This window comes from Gopherus evgoodei, chromosome 15 (genome assembly GCF_007399415.2).
Source record: "Gopherus evgoodei ecotype Sinaloan lineage chromosome 15, rGopEvg1_v1.p, whole genome shotgun sequence".
In the NCBI taxonomy this organism is placed as follows: Eukaryota; Metazoa; Chordata; order Testudines; family Testudinidae; genus Gopherus; species Gopherus evgoodei.
In genome coordinates, this window is record NC_044336.1 from 29175500 (window position 1) to 29181974 (window position 6475).

Sequence of the window (6475 nt, forward strand, 5' to 3'; positions counted from 1 at the left end):
AATGGTACAGCTGGAAAGAGATTAGAGGTCGAAAGGCTCCATGACCTAGCTAGGAGCAGCCACTTCTCTCACTACACTGGGGGCACCAGAAACCCTAGGGCACATCATAAAACAAACAGCTGAAGATAAATTAGGCCCTTGAAGAGCATCCTCACCACCAGCTAGGGTGCACGTAGGACTAAGCACAGCCAAAGAAGCTCCCACCGGACAAAGGCCTCTTTTCATGCATGGACAGACTGTGCATCTAGGAGCTGCTCTCTCCATCTGACTCAGCACTGGCTCTGACCCAGTCCATGGGACATCACAACAGCAGCACTAGGAGCAGAGAAACTCCTCTTGCTTTGTACACTGTCACAGAGTGTGAGGGAGACAAGGCCCTGCACCCCCCCGCTTTGTGCGATTCACCATGACTCTCAGCCAGCCACTAAAGCAGAAGGCTTATTTGGACGACAGGAACACAGTCCCAGACAGGTCTTGCAGGCACAGACAGCAGGACCCCCTTTAGTTATGTCCATCTGGGGCATCCCTCTCTCTTTCTAGAGAGCTTCCAAAACTCAAAACCCCCTCCAGCCCCTCCTTCTCTGGGCTTTGTCTCTTTCCCTGGGCCAGCAGGTCACCTGATCTCTTTGTCTCCAACACCTTCAGCTGGCACCTTTGCAGAGGAGGGGCCCAGGCCATCAGTTGCTAGGAGACACACTGTCAGGCATTTAGGTACACGGGCCCTTTGCTCTGCAGCCCCATACACCCTTATCACAAGAGAACTTGAGGCACCAAGACCGTACTCAGAGAAAACATCAAGAACATTCCCAGTTTGTCACATACACCAAGAGTCGAGTGCATTTACTGGGACCAGTTCAACAGAGGCCAGTCCCGAAGCTAGAGCAGAGGAGCAAGGCACCAGCCTTTCACAACTAGGCCAGCCACAGAAAGACCAGTTACAAAGGGAGTGTAATGCTTCCTGGCTGATTTGTGTGGTGCTTTGCTGAATCATCCATATGTTGCACCTTTCCCTGGTCCTGTTGGGATCCTCTTCTCACCCACCTTCTCAGGCTTCCGAAAAAGGGCAAGTTTCCCACCTCTGTGCCATTCAGCATCACACACACTCTAGTCAGTCCCAATCTTTCCAGTGGCTCCAGGCTGCTAATCAGTAGGATCAGCCATCTCTGGCCTCCCCCACTAAAGCTGCAACCACTATCTAATCCAAGGGTAGGCAAGCTATGGCACACGTACCGAAGGCAGCATGCAAGCTGATTTTCAGTGGCACTCACACTGCCCGGGTCCTGGCCACCAGTCTGGGGGCTCTGCATTTTAATTTAATTTTAAATGAAGCTTCTTAAACATTAAAAACCTTATTTACTTTACTTACAATACTTTAGTTATATATTATAGATTTACAGAAAGAGACCTTCTAAAATGTGTTACTGGCATGCGAAACCTTAAATCAGAGTGAATAAGTGAAGACTTCTGAAAGGTTGCCGACCCCTGGTCTAATGCAATATCCTCAGGGAGGGTGTGTCAATTTATTGGGCAGCATTTGCAGTATTTTTCCATCCCATGCCTTATCCATCCTCATGCTTCATTTGCCATCTCTGACCATGCTGCACAGTGAGCTGAGGTTTCTAGAGTTAATTTAGAATCCAGCAATGGGTTGGAGTAATTCACAATATTCCTCCAAAGGGCATCACCTTACATTTGTCAACATAGAATTTCATCTCCCTTTGTGTTGCCCATACACCTAGCTTAGATGTGTCCCTCTAGGGTTCATCACAGCCTTTTAGGGAGATTCAAGATTTCTCTCAGCCCAGCCTTTACCAGACTAGAAGACTGAGGACAGGTCAGTGTCAATAGCTAAGCAACGGCCACACCATGCTGCCCTCACTATAAGAGTAATGGACACTCTCCAAAGGACCTGGTGCTTCTCCCACTAAGCAGGAAGGACAGTGATCTCAAGCCCTGGTTGCAAACCAGGGTTCTTCCACCACCAGCCTAAATACAAGCAGGAGACTTAGCTTCTGTCCATGCTCTGCCACACTGAACACAGACTGGTCAGTTAGAATCTGAGTATTTTCACTTGGGGAGGGGAAGAGAAACAAACCAAACAAACCTCAAGAACTTTCCAGTCTGGAAGGGAACTATCCCACCCTAAGCAGACTGTCCGCTACAGCGGTGGCTCTCAATCTTTCCAGGCTACTGTACCCCTTTCAGATTTGTCTTGTGTACCCCAAGTTTCACCTCACTTCAGAACTACTTGCTTACAAAAATCAGACCTAAAAATATAAAGTGTCTCAGCACACTATTGAAAAATTGCTTACTTTTGCCTGTTTATAATAGTTATAAATCAATTGGAATATAAATATTGTACTTGCATTTCAGTGTATAGTATATATAGCAGCACAAGTTATTGTCTGTATGAAATTTTAGTTTGTACTGTCTTTGCTAGTGTTTATGTAGCCTGTTCTAAAACTAGGCAAATATCTAGATGAGTTGATGTACCCCCGGAAGACCTCTGCGTACCCCTGGCTGAGAACCACTGTGCTAGAAGGAACAGATCTGCTGCTCAAGATGATGCATGTGCTATGGGGAACTGTGGTACTCCAACTCAAGACCTCTAGCATCAGCTCTCCATCCATTTTCAACCATCTGTGAAACCAAGTAACTGACCAGAACAAGCCACAAGAAGAAAGGCAAGTCTTGATTTAGTTCTAAGTGGCAGACAAGATCTGGTCCAAGAGGTAAATATAGCTGAACCACTTAGCAATACTGAGCACAATATAATTAAGTTTAACATCCCTGTGGTGGGGAAACCACCACTGCAGCATTTAATTTCAGAAAGGGGAACTACACAAAAATGAGGAAGTTAGTTAAACAGAAATTAAAAAGGTACAGCACCAAAAGTGAAATCCCTACAAGCTGCATGGAAACTTTTTAAAGACACCACAATAGCTCAAATTACAAAAAACATAGTAAGAACCAAAGAAGTGCCACCATGGCTAAACGACAAAGTAAAAGAAGCCAGGAGAGGCAAAAAAAGCACCCTTTAAAAAGTGGAAGTTAAATCCTAGTGAAGAAAATAGGAGCATAAACTCTGGCAACTGAAGTGTTAAAATATAAGGCCAAAAAAATTTGAAGAACAGATAACCAAAGACTCAAAAATAGCAAAACAAATTTTAAGTACATCAGAAGCAGGAAGCCTACACTAAAGGTAAACAACCAATGGAGCCACTGGACGAACAAGATGCTGAAGGAGCACTCAAGCGCAATAAAGCCATTGCAGAGAAACTAAATGAATTCTTTGCATTGGTCTTCTTGGGCTAAGGATGTGAGGGAGGACTCCCAAACCTGAGCCATTCTTTTTAGGTGACAGAACTGTCCCAGACTGAGGTGTCATTAAGAAGTGTTGGAACAAATTGATAAATTAAACAGTAATAAATCACCAGGACCAGATGGCATCACCCAAGAGTTCTGAAGGAACTAAAATGTGAAATTGTAGAACTACTAACTGTGGTATAACACCTATCACTTAAATCAGCTTCCGTACCACATGACTGGAGGATAGCTAATGCGATGCCAATTTTTTTAAAAGGTTCCAGAGGTGATCCCGGCAATTACAGTCCTGTAAGCGTAACTTCAGTACCAGGCAAACTGGTTGAAACAGAATTATCAGAAATATAGATGAACATGATTTGTTGGGGAAGAGTCAACATGGTTTTTGTAAAGGGAAATCATATCTCATCAATCTACTAGAATTCTTTGAGGGGGTCAACAAGCACGTGGACAAGGGGGATATAGTGTTTATAATGTACTTAGATTTTCAGAAAGTCTTTGACAAGGTCCCTCACCGAAGGCTCTTAAGCAAAGTAAGCTGCCATGGAATAAGAGGGAAGGTCCTCTCATGGATCAGTAACTTGATAAAAAATAGCGAACAAAGGGTAGGAATAAATGGTCAGTTTTCAGAACAGAGGGGTAAATAGTGGTGTCCCCAGGGATCTGTACTTGGACCAGCAGTAGTCCATATATTCATAAATGATCTGGGAAAAGGGTTAAACGGTAAGGTAGCAAAATTTGCAGATGATACAAAACTATGCAAGATAGTTAAGTCCAAAGCAGACTGTGAAGAGACACAAAGGGATCTCTCAAAACTAGGTGACTGGGCAACAAAATGGTAGATGAAATTCAACATTGATAAATGCAACATACTGCAGGTTGGAGGGAGGGATGGCTCAGTGCTTTCAGCATTGGCCTGCTAAACCCAGGGTTGTGAGTTCAATCCTTGAGGGGGCCACTTAGGGATCTGGGAGAAAAATCAGTACTTGGTCCTGCTAGTGAAGGCAGGGGGCTGGACTCGATAACCTTTCAGGGTCCCTTCCAGCTCTGTGAGATAGGTATATCTCCATAATCCCAACTATACATATAAAAGGATGGGGTCTAAATTAGCTGTTAACACTCAAGAAAGATCTTGGAGTTATTGTGCATAGTTCTCTGAAAACATCCACTCAATGTGCAGCAGAGGTCAAAAAAGCTAACAATGTTGGGAATCATTAAGAAAGGGATAGATAAGACAGAAAATATATTGCTTCTATATAAATCCATGGTACAGCCACATCTTGAATACTGCATGCAGATGTGGTCACACCATCTCAAAAAAGAAATATTGGAATTGGAAAAGGTTCAGGAATGGACAACAAAAAGGATGAGGGGTATGGAACAGCTTCCATATGAGGAGAGATTAATAAGACTGGAACTTTTCAGCTTGGAAAACAGATGACTAAGGGGCATATGAAAGTGGTCTATACCAGGGGTCGGCTACCTTTCAGAAGTGGTGTGCGGAGTCTTTAGTTATTCACTCTGATTTAAGGTGTCGTGTGCCAGTAACACATTTTAACATTTTTAGAATCTTTCCATAAGTCTAATATATAACTAAACTATTGTTGTAAAGTAAATAAGGTTTTAAAAACATTTAAGAAACTTCCTTTAAAATTAAATAAAAATACAGAGCACCCTGGACCAGTGGCCAGGCAGTGTGAGTGCCACTGAAAATCAGCTCGCATGCCACCTTTGGCACACGTGCCATAGGCTGCCTACTGCTGGTCTATGCAATCATGACTGGTGTGGAGAAAGTATATAAGGGAGCATTATTTACTCCTTCTCATAACACAAGAACTAGTGGTCACCAAATGAAATTAATAGCAGCAAATTGAAAACAAACAGAAGTATTTCTTCACACAACATACAGTCAACCTATGGAAAACTTTGCCAGAGGATGTTGTGAAGGCCAAGACTATAACAGGGTTCAAAAAGAACTAGATACATTCATGGAGGATAGGTCCATCAATGGCTATTAACCAGGATGGGCAGGGATGGTGTCCCTAGCCTCTGTTTGCCAGAAGTTGGGAATGGGCAACAGGGGATGAATCACTTGATTCCCTGTTCTGTTCATTCCCTCTGGGGCACCTAGCATTGGTCACTGTAGGAAGACAGGATACTGGGCTAGATGGACCTTTGGTCTGACCCAGTATGGCCAGAGAAGGTTCAGAGAAGAGGGCACCTACCAGCTCACTTCCATCAACAGAGGAAGTCAGTGGCACAGCTGGGATGACAATGCAGGGACCCTGACTGCCAGCTCAGTGTCACAGGCACTGCACTATGCCAACTGGCTTCTACAGCCCAGCACCTCAAGAGACCCACCCTGCTCCCAGAAGTTGGTTCTCTTCCCCTTGAGTGTTTTAACCCCCCATCCCCCGACCTGCAGCCTACTGACCCTCCGAGGCTGCCACTCCAGCAGATACACACTCACCCCTAGCTTGTGGCAGGGGGTGCAGTTTTGCTTCCCTGTGGCTGAGCAGACGGGGGGTGAGGTTGTAACTTTTAGTGGACAAACTTCTGTTGGACAGAGACAATCGTTTGAGCTTAAACAGATCTCTTCTTTAGGCCTGCAACTGTTCCTTCAGAGAGACCGAGCAGTCATTCAGCTGTATCATGGCTCATTGTGATGCAAAGAGCCAAGCCAGCAGACACCCATATTACACTGGTTTGCACAATCAGCAGCAGCAGAGTTTGAAAAGCCAGGCTCCTGGGAGACTGGAATCTCCGCTGCATAGAAATCACATGCCCAGGGGACTGGATTCAGACCAGCACCCAGCAGCTGACCGAGGGACCCATTTACTCCGGTTCAAAATGATCAGGGAAGACTCAGCCACTTGCTCCTTGGGCCAGCAGCAGTCCTGAGCCAGGCAGGGGAATAGCACCCCTGGTGGCTCTCTAGTGAGCAGCAGGACAGTTCTGCCGCAGGCCTTTTGCCTCATGAAAGGGACGGGGAATAGTTAAGCACATGCATTAACCAGCCATGAATAGTCTCTACTTGCCAAGATGGAGGCTTCCTGGGTGAGGAAGGGAAGTTGGTTGGTCCCCCCTCAATAGCTGATGCCTCTGGGGGGTAACAGCATCCCGATTCTGACTAGGGACCTCACCTGCTCTG